Source organism: Macaca fascicularis, chromosome 17, assembly GCF_037993035.2.
Source record: "Macaca fascicularis isolate 582-1 chromosome 17, T2T-MFA8v1.1".
In the NCBI taxonomy this organism is placed as follows: domain Eukaryota; kingdom Metazoa; phylum Chordata; class Mammalia; order Primates; family Cercopithecidae; genus Macaca; species Macaca fascicularis.
Window position 1 is genome coordinate 5,634,472 of NC_088391.1, and position 16,287 is coordinate 5,650,758.

The window sequence follows — 16,287 nt, forward strand, 5'->3', positions numbered from 1 at the left end:
ACCTGAGTTCCAATCCAGTGTTCTTTTTTGAAAGACAAAAACTTTGTTGTATGTTCAAGTATTCCACTACCGCACTCACACTTGTACAGACGTCTTAGCCTGACATTTTTATGTAGAAAGGTCAGGCTGTTGGACATTATTGGGGTAGAATAATGGTGCATGTTATATGGAGGTGGAATTTTCACTTATTAAAGGGTTATTAGATTATGCAGCTTTATTTCGGGTTTTAAGAATGACAGTTGGGCATATTTTATACTTAAAAGTGTAACTTGGAAGAATAGCTGAGTCCCCATTTCAGAATGTGTGGGCTTCGTTTAAGATACAGCCATCAACCACAGTGAGTTACCACTTCACTAACTAGGCTGGCTCCAATCAAAAAGACAGATAACAAGTATTGGCGATGATTTAGAGAACTCGGTACCCTCATGCATTGCTGTTGGGGATGAAAAACGATGGCGCTGCTTTGGAAAACAGTTTGGTAGTTCTTCAGAAGGTTCAATGTAAAGTTACCATATGACCTAGCCATTCCACTCCTGGGTGTATCTGCCCAAGAGAAATGAAAACCTATGTCCACACAAAAACTCACATACATATATTTCACAGCAGCATTATTATGAATAGCCCAAAAGTAGAAATAATCTAAATGTCCATCAGCTGATAAATGAATAAATAAAATGAAGTATATCCGTACAATGGAATACTATTGGGCCGTAAAAAGGAATGAAATATTGACACATTGTACAACATGGATGAGACTTGAAAGCATTATGCTAAGTAGAACAAGCCAGTCACAAAAGGCCTCATAGTGCATGATTCCATTTATATGAAGTATCCGGAAGAGGCAGATTTATAGAGTTATGAGGTAGATTCCTGGGGCTGGAGAAGAGGGAAAAGGTTGGAGGGATGTGGGAATGACTGTGAATGTGGCTGAGGTTTCATTTTGGGGTGATGGTTGCACAACTCTTTGACTTTACCTAAACCATTTGGAATCCTGCCCTGCTCATGTAGTTCTATTTCTTCACACCTTCTCATATGTGTTTCTATTGAATTGCTTTCAAAAAGGTGATTTTCTAAAATATATACACTGTATAAGGATATGGGAATTGAAGAGCTGCTTTTCTTTTTACACTCTAGTGTGTTTTCAAGTTGTATTTTTGCTTAATTCCTATTAATTCCTTTAATTTTGTTATCCATTTGTGTATGCCTAAGTCTGGGAGAATAAAATAGAGACCTTTGTTTTTGTCTAAATTATTTTGTTTTAATGGAAGAGAAAGATTTTTTATTTTTTTTTGTGAGACGGAGTCTTGCTCTGTCCCCCAGGCTGGAGTGCAGTGGTATGATCTCGGCTCACTGCAACCTCCGCCTCCTGGGTTTAAGTGATTCTCAGCCTCCCAGATAGCTGGGATTACAGGTGCCTGCCACCGTGCCCGCTAATTTTTGTATTTTTAGTAGAGACGGGGCTTCGCTGTGTTGGCCAGGCTGGTCTCAAACTACTGACCTCAGGTGATCCACCCACCTCAGCCTCCCGAAGTGCTGGAATTACAGGCGTGAGCCACCACGCCCAGCTGGAAGGTAAAGATTTTTAAGAGCACTGATAATGGAGCTTCACTACCTGTTCTGTAATCAAGATTGAAAGCTGACCCAGACTGATTGTACTATTAGCCAGAGGGATTCTGAGTGGCTGCCTGCTGTACAGTTTCATTTGTACTGTTTTGAGAGAGGCAGAGTAAGTTGTGCATGTACAGTGGGTTGGTTAGGAATAAAGTAGGCAGTTACCAACTATTCTATTTAAGGCTTTATATAAGTATATAATTGAATTAGTTGAAATATATTACAATTCATATAATTTGTGAGTTCATGGCTTATACTGTGAACGTAAGTTTCTGCGTGCACTGGATAGGGGCTAAGAAATTAAAATGTGGTCCTTGATGTTCTTTAAAATGGCCTTTGAGTGTTTGGTTCACCTTGACTGTGTGTTTAAATAGGAATTACTAATGGTTATCAGTGACTTGTAGTTCTTTAAAAAATTGATTATAGGCCAGGTGCAATGGCTAACCTGTAATCCCAGCACTTTGGGAGGCCAACGTGGGTGGATCACTTGAGGCTAGGAATTTGAGATCAGCCTGGCCAACATGGCAAAACTCCATCTCTACCAAAAATACAAAAATTAGCCGGGTGTGGTGGTACGTGCCTGTAGTCCCTAGCTATTCGAGAGGCTGCGGCACAAGAATCACTTGAATCCAGGAGGCAGAGATTGCAATGAGCCAAAATCACACCACTGCACTCTGGCCTGGGCGACAGAGCAAGACTCTGTCTCAAACAAACAAACAAAAATGATTATAAAGCTTCTTAGCATTATGGTTTAAGGATTTTAGAAAACGTCGAGCCATGTTATTTTAGCACTTTAATGTTACCGGACTCAAGTTTTATCATAATGATTTTAAAAAATAAGGTGTTTTATCTTGGCCATGAATGTTTGCTAAAAGTTAGTAAAGCTATTCAAAGGAATATTTTTATAAAAGGATAAAGGATTTGTTTTTTAATATAATTTTTCTGGAGAAAAGGTTAATGGTTTTCTTAGAGGCAGGGGCATGGAGAGTTTATCCCAGTTCATTTGCCCCTAAATTGAGCTCTTTGAAAAGAAGGGAGCACATGGGATAGATGAGGCTCAGGCTAGTCTGCGGACTCAGGGCTGTCTGACTTACCTGAATGTTGTACCCCCTGGCAGGCCTGTCCCCTCTGGAACAGAGTTCTCTCCCCTACTTTCCTCAACCCTAAGCCCGTTTTGGCTTGAAACCCTCTGGATCATAGCAGTTGCTCTGCGCTTGCCTTTCTGGGCAGCTGGCGTTTGACTAGGAATGGGAGTTTGATGCAGAGGAAGGGAGGGCAGCGAGGGGCGACATGCTGTCATTCAGGACAGGAATTCCATGGCCCAAGGTTACTGGAATGGAATTGATGTGACTTAAAAAAGAGGGTGGGTCTGGGGAAATGCCTAGAAAGCAGGAGTGAGGTCCCCTCTGGGGTCCACTGTGGCCTTAGCACCCCCAGGGGAGTGCACTGCATGAGAACTCCAAATTCTGGCCAATTCGTTGAATTTTGGGGAGGGACTGTGCCATGTATGTAGATGTCTCACCAAACCTTGTTCTTGTTCTTGACACTGAAAGTAACACCAGTGTTTGATCCGAAGCCTGTGGTAGGTTTATTAAGTTTTTCATTATTGAAGCCAATGAATTCAGATGATCATAATGATGGAGAATTATGAAGTAGTCTTTTTCTACTAGGGATTGATTTTCTAGGACCTTAACTATGAGAACAATAACTTTCCTCGTCCTCTAGAAGTGAATAGTAATTAATGGGATTCAATGTTTATGTACATATGTAGGATTATGTGTGTGTCCACCTAACAAGGTCTCCTTTTGCTGAAGTGTACAATCATATCTCCTTTCAAATGTTTTAAAGGTTTTAGTGCATAATTCAGCCATCTAAAGTATACAATTCAGTGATTTTTAATATATTCATAGAGTTGTGCAACTATCATCACAGTCAATTTTGGAACATTTTCATCACCTCCAAAAGAAATATTATACCCTAGCTATCATCTCCCATCCCTTCCTCCCCCAACCCCTAAGGAACCACAAATTTACTTTATATTTCTATAGATTTCCCTGTACTGGACATTTTGTATAAATAGCATCGTATCCTTTTAAGTTAAATATTAAATGCTTACAAAAGCTCACTATTTAGAGGAAATGGGTGGTGAATTTTTAATTTTATATATCTAAATTTTCAAAAACGTTTAAAGTTAAAATGTTTTTTTCCCCCAGAAAAATCTTGAAATAATGTACTGATCAAAGGAATGAGCAATACTTACGTCATCACTATCAGACATATGTAATCTTTCTATGCGATTATCAGCATGCCATTTGAAATAGTGAATTTCAAAGCCATAAGGCAGTTTTCTTCAATATTTGAAATGAGGTCTTCAAAGCTAGTTAGGAATGTTTACAGTTACTCAGTTTTGAATGACTCATTCATTTCAGGTGGGCGTTTTAGCTAGCAAAAACTTAATTACGGTGATAACTCGAGCTTTGTCAAGTTACTGCATTTCTTCGGGTTGGTTTGCCTTAAAGGAAAATTACTTCATGTAAATTTTTGATAAATTTTTGTTGGCTTTGCCAAGGTAAATTTTAAATAGAGTATTACCTTTGCAGAAAAAGGAATTGAGCACTGTGTGCTAGGTTGGTACAGTATCATTGTTTATAATATTATGCTGAGATCCTAAGTTTTTTTTACCTTGTTTTTTTTGGTGGTTTTGTTTTAACTTATATTTTAGGTTCAGGGGTATGTGTGCAGGTTTGTTATACAGGTAAACTCGTGTCATAGGGGTTTGTTGTACATATTATTTCATCACCCAGATACTAAGCCTACTATTCAATAGTTATTATTATTATTATGATCATCTGAGACAGAGTCTCACTCTCTTGCCCAGGCTGGAGTGCAGTGGTGCAATCTTGGCTCACTGCAACCTCTGCCTCCTGGGTTTGAGCCTCAGCCTCCTGAGTAGCTGGGATTACAGGCATGTGCCACCATACCTGGCTAATTTTTATATTTTTAGTAGAGACGGGGTTTCGCCATGTTCGCCAGGCTGGTCTCAAACTCCTGACCTCAGGTGATCCACCTGCCTTGGCCTCCCAAAGTGCTGGGATTACAGGTGTGAGCCACTGTGCCCGGCCTCAATAGTTATTTTTTCTGCACCTCTTCCTTCTCCCACCCTCCACCCTCAAGTAGGCCTCAGTGTCTGTTGTTTCCTTCCTTGTGTCCATGAGTTCTCATCATTTAGCTCCCTTTTGTAAGTGAGAACATGTGATGTTTGATTATCTGTTCCTGTGTTAGTTTGCTAAGGATAATGGTCTCCCCCTTAATCCACGTTCCTGCAAAAGACGTGATCTCATTCTTTTTCATGGCTGCGTAGTATTCCATAGTGTATATGTACATTTTCTTTATCCAGTCTGTCATTGATGGACATTTAGGTTGATTCCATGTCGTTGCTGTTGTGAATAGTGCTGCAGTGAGCACTGGAGTCCATGTACCTTTATGGTAGTAGGACTTATGTTCCTCTGGGTATATACCCAGTAATAGGATTGCTGGGTTGAATGGTAGTTCGGTTTTTAGCTCTTTGAAAAACCTCCAAACTGCTTTTCACAATAGTTGAACTAATTTACACTCTCACCAACAGTGTGTAAGTGGTCCCTTTTCTCTGCAACCTCACCAGCATATGTTAGTTTTTGGCTTTTTCAATAGCCATTCTGAGTGGTGTGAGATGGTATCTCATTGTGGTTTTGATTTGCGTTTCTCTAATGTTTGGTGATCGTGAGCATTTTTTTTCATGTTTGTTGGCTGCATGTGTGTCCTCTTTAGAAAAGTGTCTGTTACATCCTTTGTCCACTTTTTAATGCTGTTGTTAGTATTTTGTTCTTGTAAATTTGTTTCAGTTCCTTATAGATGCTGGATATTAGACCTTTGTCAGATGTACAGTTTGCATATATTTTCTCCCATTCTGTAGGTTGTCTGTTCACTCTGTTGATAGTTTATTTTGCTGTGCAGAAGCCCTTAAGTTTAATTAGATGGGATCATAATTCTAAAAGAATATTTTTGTCTTAAGGAATAAAAAGAATAAAATAATCTTCAATAACCAATTGGTCCATGAATAGTGGAGAGAGATTATATATGTGGTACTAGATTCAATGTCATTGAGTGCTGTGAGATTGAAGAATTCTCTAAATGTTTTAATGCTACAGAATTTATGTAGGATCTGGTCTTAATGCACAAGCTGCTTATAGTTTAGCAAAGAAGCAATACCAGCATCCTAGTTAGAATCAAAACTTTTTTTTTTGAGATAGAGTCTCACTCTATTGGCCAGGCTACAGTGCAGTGGCGTGAACTCCACTCACTGCAAACCTCTGCCTCCTGGGTTCAAGCGATTCTCCTGCCCCTCAGCCTCTCGAGTAGCTGGGATTACAGGCACCTGCCACCACGGCCGGCTAATTTTTGCATTTTTGGTGGAGAACGAGGTTTCACCATGTTGGCCAGGCTGGTCTCGAACTCCTGACCTCAAGTGATCCGCCTGCCCTTTCCTCCCAAAGTTCTGGGATTACAGGCATGAGCCATGATGCCTGGCAGAATCATAACTTTTTTTGATTGATGTAAAGATCATTATCTTAAAAACCAGGTTTACATAATCTCTGGTTTGAGACTGCAGTCTTTATCAAGCTTGGCAAAGGTGAAAGTATTCCTTATCAAGAGTAATTGCTGATGTTGAAAATAGTCTCCAGATTTTCCTTCTTGGTATGCCGCTTTTGGTTTAGAAGCAGATACACTTGGGTAATTTCCAAGCCAGGCACTGTATTTTCTGAACGTGAATGGCACCACGATCCTGAGTTCTTATTTTGGATGTACCAGCAGCAATTAATGCCACAGAAGAATCTTGTAATGAGAACTGTTATCAGCTTTACACCCCTGGACAAGTCTTTTGAGGAATCCTGCAGATGAAAATATTGGAACTGGGGGAGCTTTGGCATAGTACATTCCAGGTAACCATTGAATGTGTGAGCTTTCTTGAAGCATATTTTTAGCAACAGAAAAGCCTGTCAGCATTGGACTAGTTTTATATTTGGTGTTTCTAAGGAAACAGCAAATGTCTGACAGGACAGACTTTCATGGTGATTTCTTTATCAAGTTGACCCCTGTGTGGGTGGATAATGGAGCCCAGTTTGAATTTGACCAAAGAAACCTCTGTGCCATTCCCACTGTTTAAAATAGGTAAAGGCATTTGGTTTGAGAATTTCGGCCAGTAATTTATTTCCCCTCTCTCCTCTTCCCAAATTCTGTTAACTCTTATTGTCTGCTGTGAACTTGGGAGCATTTATGATTCTTGATTAAAAAGAATTAAGCATCAGGATTTGTGAGACAAATTAAAATTCAGCCAGAATCGGAAGAGACCCAAGACATGTCAGGTAAGTACTGTGTGGGCCCCTGAATTGGATTCTGGAACAGAAAAGATACATTGGTGGAAAAACTGCTGAATCTTGAATAAAGTCTGTAATTGGATTAGCATTGTGCCAGTGTTACTTTCTTAGTTTTGATAATTGTGCTATGGTGATGTAAGATGCTAACATTGTGGGGAAACTGGGCGAAGGATAGAATTCAGCTCTCTTATTTTTGCAACTCTTCTACAAGTATACAATTTTCAGCCAGGTGTGGTGGCTCACACCCGTAATCCCAGCACTTTGGGAGGCTGAGGCGGGCGGATCACCTGAGGTCAGGAGTCGAGACCAGCCTGGCCAACATGGTGAAACCCCATCTCTACTAAAAATACAAAAATTAGCCAGGCACGGTGGCGGGCACCTGTAATCCCAGCTACTCAGGAGGCTGAGGCTGGAGAATCACCTGAACCCAGGAGGCGGAGGTTGCAGTGAGCAGAGATCGCACCATTGCACTCCAGCCTAGGTGACGAGAGTGAAACTCCGTCTCAAAAAAGAAAAAAAGTGTACAATTTTCTCAAAATTAAACAAATCTTAAAATCAACTAGAAATGCTAAACTCTTGTTTTTCTGTTGAATACTTTGGTAAATGTTTGGGTCTTTAATTGGAAACAGACACGATTTTGAAGGGAAGATGGTCAGACGGAAAAAGGATCAATATCTTCATATGTTTGTTGTGATGAGTAGATGGGAAAACCCTTGCTCTCTGGGCATCAAGGAATTCCCTATGCTCACCAACAGCACCAAGAGTTTGTTTGCATAATGTCTGATCTAGTCGCTTAAGTTGAAAAACTAGGTAGCAGAGTAGACTGCTCTGTTTTTGCTCAGTTTAGTCATGTGAGCTTCTGTGTGGTTATCCAGAAAGTTGCGTCTAAGTGTTTGTTCTACTACTTCTGGCTGAGTCACTCAACAGACAGCAAAAGCTGACTCAGAAATGCTAATCAGCAACCCTTTCAAGAGGGACAATGCTTAGAGAGAACAAAAGGAGAGGTCTGACCATTGTGGGGATGTAGGGATGTTTAACAAAGAAATTTCCTGAAATCCATGAGGTTGGGTTTGGTCATTCAAATGCTGACCCATTCTTTTCTCTTAAATGAAAGCCAGCTCTTCACAACTGAAATCATATGTTTTTAGCCGGTACTATTTTGTATTAGATGTCATTAAAAATGATTTCGGGCTGATTTTGGGGTGGCATTAGTCACTCTGATGGATTATTCTATGCATACTCAGTATACGTATAACATATACCATCACTCGAAAGACTTTTGGAGACCGTTGGCAGGTTTCAGCTTAGAAAAGACTTCAGCTTCAGAGTGGACCTAACTCTCATGCAAGTTCTCTGTCTATATCAGTCGTCTCCAAAACTTTTTCATTGGGTGTCCCATTTGTACATCTTTTTTTTTTTTTTTCTTTTTGAGACAGAGTCTTGCTCTGTCACCAGGCTGGAATGTAGTGGCGTGATCTCGGCTCACTGCAACCTCTGCCTCCTGGGTTCAAGTGATTCCCCTGCCTCAGCCTCCCAAGTAGCTGGGACTACAGGCGCGTGCCACCACGCCTGGCTAATTTTTTTGTATTTTAGTAGAGATGGGGTTTCACCATTTTGGCCAGGATGGTCTCGATCTCCTGACCCCATGATCCACCCTCCTCGGCCTCCCAAAGTGCTGGGATTACAGGCGTGAGCCACCACACCCGGCCTGTAAAATTTTTTAGCATGAACCTTTGATATTTATATTTTATATTTAAGACACTCGTATACATGTGCTATCATTGTTATTACTGAAGACCCAGTACGTATTTACCAAGATTCTCTGTTAAGAATTGTGGATGTAAATACATATTGTTCAGTCTTCTCTATTATTTTGAATGTTTTTGGCCGATTTGTCAGATTTAATTAAATTACCCTAATGTTTAACCTAGTAAAATGGTTTTAAAGAGCTTTTACTAGGAATGTAAGTGTCAATTCTGCTGCTTTTTATTTTCTTGTAATTGCATTATTAATAAATATCATTTCCAATTTGTGGTTTTGTTGCGTGACTCTTAAGCCATTTGTTCTTTTGGGAGGGTTAATTTAGTTTAAATTAGATACAGTGATCTATGACTCCATCTAGCTGGGACCTGGAAATTGAAATGTGTAGTAGTAAGGAGAGAGACAGACAGGGAGGGTGCCACTGTTGTCCCTGTATTAGCTCAGGCTGCCATAGCAAAATACATAGACTGGGGAGCGTAAGCAGGCGTTGGTCTTCTCATAATTCTAGAGGCTGGAAGTCCAAGATCCGGGTGCCAGCATGATCCGGTTCTGGTGAGGGCTCTTTCCTAGCTTGCACATAGCTGCCTTCTTGCTGTGTCCTCACAGAACAAAGAGAGTGAGCAAGAGCAAGAGCAAGAGTGAGGGAGAGACAGAGTGAGAGCTCTCTGTCTCTAGTAAGGGCACTAATCCCATCTTGAGGGTCCCACCCTCGTGACCTCATCTAATCCTAATGATCTCCAAAAGGGCCCAACAATAGGATCCCATCACACTGGGGGTCAGGGCTTAACATATGAATTTTAGGAAGGACACAGTTCAGTCCATAGCACCACTTACCCTTCCCATTTAAGGAGGTTCCTCTCCAGCCACATTAGGTAGTATCATGTTGGGACACCAATGTCAGTGCTTTTAATAAATGTTCCTGAAGCTTATTTTTTGAAGGTATATATAAATATAAGCTCTGATAGCGTCTTCCCAAACCCCACTTGGGAGCCACCTGCTTTAGATTCAGCTGGTTAGGGCCCTCCTTCCTTAGAGGAAACCCATCTGGTCAGACCCAGTCTGACTTTTACTTTAGGCCCCAGGAGCTCTGCGACTGATCATAAGTCTTGTTTCTTAAGTAACATTCGTAATCCTACATTTGGCATATGTGAGGTAAGCATTGCAGTCCCTCTCTGTCATTAATTGGGGGTGTGTGGTTAGTGGCAGCACTGCAGGGGTGGGAAAGTAGAAGGATGGGGCAAAGCTGCTGGTAGACACCAATGAGCTGGGCCTGAAAGATGAGTAGGAATCAGCCTGGAAACTTGGGTGGGGCTTGGTGGGGAGGGCAGGCCAGACATGGGGAACTCCACGTGCAGAGGTACAGAAGAGTGTAATGGCCATGTGTGTCTTCCTGGAAAAGATGTGGAAGAAGAAGGTGATGTGGTTTGGCTCTGTGTCCCCACCCAAATCTCATACTGAATTGTAACTCCCATATTTCCCATGTGTTGTAGGAGGGACCTGGTGGGAGATGATTGAATCATGGGGGCGGTTTCCCCCATGCTGTTCTCGTGGTAGTGAATAAATCTTATGAGATCTGATGGTTTTATCAGGGGTTTCCACTTTTGCATCTTCCTCATTCTCTCTTTGCCTGCTGCCATCCATGTAAGATGGGACTTGCTCCTCCTTGCCTTCCACCATGATTGTGAGGCTTCCCCAGCCATGTGGAACTGTAATTCCAATTAAACCTCTTTCTTTTTTAAATTGTCCAGTCTTGGGTATGTCTTCATCAGCAGCGTGAAAACGGACTAATACAGAAGGGATGATGGACAAAGTGCTGTGAAAGGCCAGGCTACTGGAGACGGGCTGCCGTAGCCAGGAAGAGCTTTTGCGGGCCAAGTGACAAAGTGATAGTGCTGGGGTTTGATGTGCACGGCCACCTGCTCTGCATTTAGAATAAGCACATGAGGCTGCCGTCATTGCCCAGGAAGAGGTGCAGGGCTGTACTGCTGTAGGAGAAGAGAATCACTCGGGGTGGTTAGCAGTGGGGCTGTGAGTGGACAGCACTAGGCAAGTGTGATTCCCAGGTTCCAGTGTTCGTGACGGGGAAGGCGTTGATGCTGCTTCTTGTGTTTCTGAGTTTTGTTTTGAACTATTTTGAACTGTGGATTGGGGCAAGGTGGTTGACCTCAGAAGAGCAGAAAGCCCCTTTCACCCCAGTATGAGACCGCCCGGGGAAGCAGAGATACACATACAGGGGGCGACCTCTATTGGCTGCGTCATGAAGGAGCTCCTTCCTCCAGCGAGGTGGGGGCAGCACGGGCTCTGTTGGAGAGACACAAACTTTTGACAGATCTTTCCCTACCTCTAGATCTGTTTGGTGTCAAGATACTCCAATTAGTAAACTGAAAGTAGAATGATGTCATCCCTTGTAGCATGGTGAGAATTAGATGACAACAGCTGGGCACAGTGGCTCACGCCTATAATCCCAGCACTTTGGGAGGCCAAGGCAGGAAGATTGTTTGAGATCAGGAATTTGAAACCACCCTGGGCAACTTAGTGAGACTCTATCTCTGCAAGAAAAAAATAATTAGATGAGAATGTAGCTGTTTAAGGCCGCACTGTGTAAGAGCTCACAGACTCACACGGAGTTGCTGTAACTCAGGGAAAAAGGAAGTGGACTTGCGTACTACTCTGCCCAAGAATTATACGTTGCCAAGAGGAGAAATATGCAGGCTGAAGAATCACAAAGTACGTTTTGGGCATTAAGGTCTTTTGTACGTATATATTTTCTAGCCTGTAACTGCTAGGAGCAAGCAGGCTGGACTGCGAGCATAAGGCGAGTCTAAAATGTGTTTGAGTGTGCATGTGTGGATTGGTGTTGAATCAAGAAACTGGCTTCTCCTTTCGGTGTCGTGAAAGAACACAGTTGCATATAAATTCACATTAAATTCACCGACACCTCCTCCCGCGAACAAACACCAAGATTCTTTATCATAGAATGGTTAAAACCTTAAACTTGGTCCACATGTATGACTAGAGTTTTATTGAATTGTGACTATAAAATCTGCATCTGTGTCTTTCTACCCTCCCTCCCTTTTTCCCTTCCATCTTGTTTGGGACCCCCAACTTTTTGGCTCTGTGGGGCTCTGCTCTGAATATCTCTGAGGAACTTGGCACTGTGCATAATATGGAAACTGAATACTTAATTGTAGATTCAATGACATAAAGGAATGTTATTTATTTTTTTTTTTAATTTTTTCTTTTTTTGAGACAGAGTCTCGCTCTGTTGCCCAGGCTGGAGTGCAGTGGTGCGATCTTGGCTCACTGCAACCTCCCGCTCCCGGGTTCAGGTGATTCTCCTGCCTCAGCTTCCTGAGTAGCTGGGACTACAGGTGCCCACCAGCAGGCCCTGCTAATTTTTTTTTGTATTTTTAGTAGAGATGGGATTTCACTATGTTGGCCAGGCTAGTCTTGAACTCCTGACCTCAAGTGATCCACCTGCCTCAGCCTCCCAAAGTGTTGGGATTACAAGCTTGAGCCACCGCACCCGGCAGGGATATTCTTTAAATTATTGAATAAAAGATATGACTCTTCTGTTTTGATCCCAGTGAAAGGTGGAAGTTTTGAAAGTATTGCTGTCTAGCATATGAAACATGTTACCAAGCTTGACAGTTTAAAAATAGAGCTCTGTATTTTAAAACAGTAAGACCATTTGCTGAGTAGTATCACAATTGTTTCTCTAGTACTCAGCCTTGTTAAAACTGCCTCATACTCATTTTTAATGTTACCTTTACAAATTAGAATTCATTAACGGTTCTAACATCGATGTACCAGAGTAAATTGAATGATTTCATATAATGAAGATGCCGTGGTGAGGCAGAAACATGAACTTCTCTCAGTATCACTGTTTTGACTGCCAGCTGTCATGCGGTTTCAACACTACACCTATTTTAACAAAGTTTTTTTCACTGTATAAGATTAGACATAGCAGAGGAAGTAATTTTAAGTACAGGATAATGCATGTGTGTGTGTGTTGGGGAGGTACCACCATTATTCTCTGTACATGGGTTAGTCCTATTTGTAAGCCAAACATTGTGGACATTGGAAGGTCAAAAAACTCCAAGACAGAAAATAACATAAGGGAAGATTTCTTCTCATACTTTTACCAACTCCTTCCACTGCTTTATGTAAATATGTGCACACATAGGCACATGCCATATCTTTCAACCCTTATAATTCACTGGGCCTACACATGAACATCTGTCTTCCTGAGGGACACACCAGCTCACCTGGAAAATCGTTCTAGTCCACAGTGAGTGAGTGGTGAAGGTTCTTCCCCCTGCATCGAGGCTTCCTGTGAATCCCAGACAGTGGTTCTAGACTGTGGCCGACACATAAGCGGCAGTGGACCCATAACAACCGCAAACATGTTTAATCACTATAACAAAACGTTAGTTCTCACATCGTATTTGAGTTAGTATTGAACTGTCAGGAATTTAGTAGTTCTCTTAATGTTTAGTTTGGTAGTCACAGACCCATTTATAGAGATGACTCTTCAGGGCTGTCCCAGGGAGCGTATGTGGCCTCCTCATGTGTTGTTGGGTCTTCTGTTACATCGTTGGGAAAGAGTGAGTTTTCTTATTCCACCAATTGACAACATTGCTCCTATACTCAACAAAAATTCAAATGTGGGTTGGAAAAGCTTTCAATTTTTTGCCCCTAAAATTGTACCCCCAAACTCCAAAACTCCATGTTAGTATGTACGAAGTCTGAGGAAATGCTGAGAAAGCTGGAGACTATCTGTTACCTGCTGACAGTCTTTTCATGTGTCTAGTTCACCTTCTGAGGTCCTTCTATGTCTAGTTTTATGGTCCCTTTGCCAGTATTTTCTATGGATGGTTGATGGGTGCAATGTGCAATGCAGTATTCCAAACTTTTTTTTTAATCATGTGTCATGCACTTAAGTAGACAAGAAACTGTTTTCAATTCAGTGCTGGTGTTTGCTACAGAGTTAACTATGTTTTTTATAGAAATCAACCTGTGATATTTATAAAGATTTTAGAATAGTAGATTATAAGAAAGTTAACTGACTTGGATTTTAAACCATACTACTTTTTATATAAATAGTTTAAAGATATTGATTGGGATATAAACCCCGGCATTCAAGCCGGCAACAGCTACCCTCTTTGGGTCCTCTCCCTTTGTTTGGGAGTTCTGTTTTTACTCTATTAAATCTTGCAATTGCAAAGAAAAAAAAAAAAAAGATATTGATTTAGCATTCTTCACAGCCAAGTATGCTTTCTTATATATCCTGAAGATAGATTGATTATGCATCATTTTTTTGAACTATTGTGTTAAGGGGCATGATTAATTTTGATATTTTGAAATACTACCATTAGAAAAAATGAAGGCAGTCAGAATATGTAGCCTGTTAAAAGAAACTTATGTGCTGCTTACTTTCTGAAATACATGGAACATTTTAAAATTAGGACAGCATCAACATGGCTCCACATATGCCCATGGAATAATTGTTACAATATAACAAATAGAGGCTGGGCGTGGTAGCTCACACCTGTAATCCCAGCACTTTGGGAGGCTGAGGCAGGTGGTTCACCTGAGCTCAGATTTTGAGACCAGCCTGGGGCAACATTGTGAAACTCCATCTCTACCAAAAGTACAAAAAATTAGCTGAGCATGGTGGTGCACGCCTGTGGTCCCAGCTACTCGGGAAGCTGAGGTGGAGGATTGCTTGAGCCTGGGAGGTAGAGGTTAAAGTGAGCTGAGATTGCACCACTGCACTCCAGCCTGTGTGAGGGACCAAGACCCTGTCTCAATTAAAAATATTAGTAGTAACAATATAATAAATAGAGCTGTGGTTGAGTTCTGTAGAAGTGACAAGCTTTGTAGTACTTCTAAGATGTATTATCTGCTTAGTAAGACTTGAAAGACAGTCTCTGACTAAAAAGGTGAATTGTTTTGTAAAACCTTTTTGCCAAGGTTTATGTTCTCCATACAATTCTCAAATACAATTTCGTGGAGTCTTTGCAGAATGATGTCAGTGCTAGTATTTACTTTTGCTTTCCCGTTCTCGTTCTTGGCATATTTTTATTCCACAGGCTGTCACATACCTCTCATTTTCTGTTTTGTGCATATAAAGGTAACTTGGTTGGCAAATCCATGATACATAGATCAGGTATTTTATTTTTAGCCTTACATTGCATAAGAAAAATCTCGGTTCATTTGGTCTGGGGCGGCCTCTGATTTCTGTTTGCAGCCAGCATTCCTGGTGATTTTGTTGAAGGTGGTCCTCATTTGCTGTCACCCTCATGTGATGATGCATAGTTCATAGGAATTTTGTGAAGGTTAAATGAGTTAATATGCATAAGGCACTTTAAACAGCACCTTACTGAGTGCTTTATAAATTCTGCTATTGCTGTCGTTTGCATTTTAGATAGTGTATTTGACAATAACTCTCCCACCAGTTTTGGATGTACCATTTGAGTTTTACAAAAAAACCAGGTTTTGACTTGCATTAGTAGAGATTAAAAGGTAAGGTGCATATCAAATAGGATGAATGTGTTTCAGGAACAAACTAGAAATGTTTCCTTTTTGCACTAACCTGATTTTGAAGATTAATTCTAGTTTGCCTGAGGTTATCATGGAGAACTTTAAATTATTAAACATGTGATGGAAAAAACTTGCAGTGTAATCTTTCTCTCTTTCTTTTTTGTTTTTGTTTTTGTAATAGCCAGAGTGGGAGGGTAATTAGCTATAGTATAAGGAACAAAAGATAACAGGTACGGAAGTCTTGGCTCTACCTGGGACCAATTGAATGACCTTAGGTCAAGTCCATGATTTCGCTGAGCCTGACTTTCCTTGTTTGATGGAAACGTACTTCCCTAGAAAGCATGTCAGGAAGCTAAATGAGATTTCAGATGCAAGAATGCCTAGAACACAGTACAGTGGTCGTAAATTGGTATATCCCACCCTGTTTGTAGGCTTGTTGTTCTTTTTTCTTTCTTTTTTCTCTTTATTGTGGTAAAATACACATAACATGAAATTTATCTTCTTTATTATATTTAACTATAAAATTCAGTAGTGTTAAGGATATTCACACTGGTGTGCAACCAATCTCCAGAAAGCTTTTCATCTTGCAAAACTGAAACTCTGTCCCTGTTAAACAACTCCCTGTTCCTCCTCCCCCTGCCCCTGACAATCACCGTTCAACTTTCTGTCCCTGTGTATTTGACTTCTCCAGGTCCCTCATGTAATAGTCTTATTGCTCGTTGACATAGTAATTAAAACTTTATCATTATAAGGAGTCTTGGCTGGGCATGGTGGCTCACGTCTGTAATCCCAGCACTTTGAGAGGCTGAGGTGGGAGGATTGCTTGAGCTCAGGAGTTCGAGACCAGCCTGGGCAACATGGCAAAACCCCGTCTCTCTGAAAAATATAAAAATTAGCCGGGTGTGGTGGCATGTGCCTGTAGTCCCAGCTACTTGGGAGGTGGAAGTTGCAGTGA

At 41.1% G+C, this 16,287-nt stretch overlaps 1 protein-coding gene across 5 annotated transcripts in view; it reads left to right on the top strand.

Moving 5' to 3' along the window:
• The window catches only part of ATP8A2 (ATPase phospholipid transporting 8A2), a 651,919-nt gene that overhangs the window by 107,346 nt on the left and 528,286 nt on the right, over nt 1-16,287 (top strand). The window lies entirely within an intron of this gene.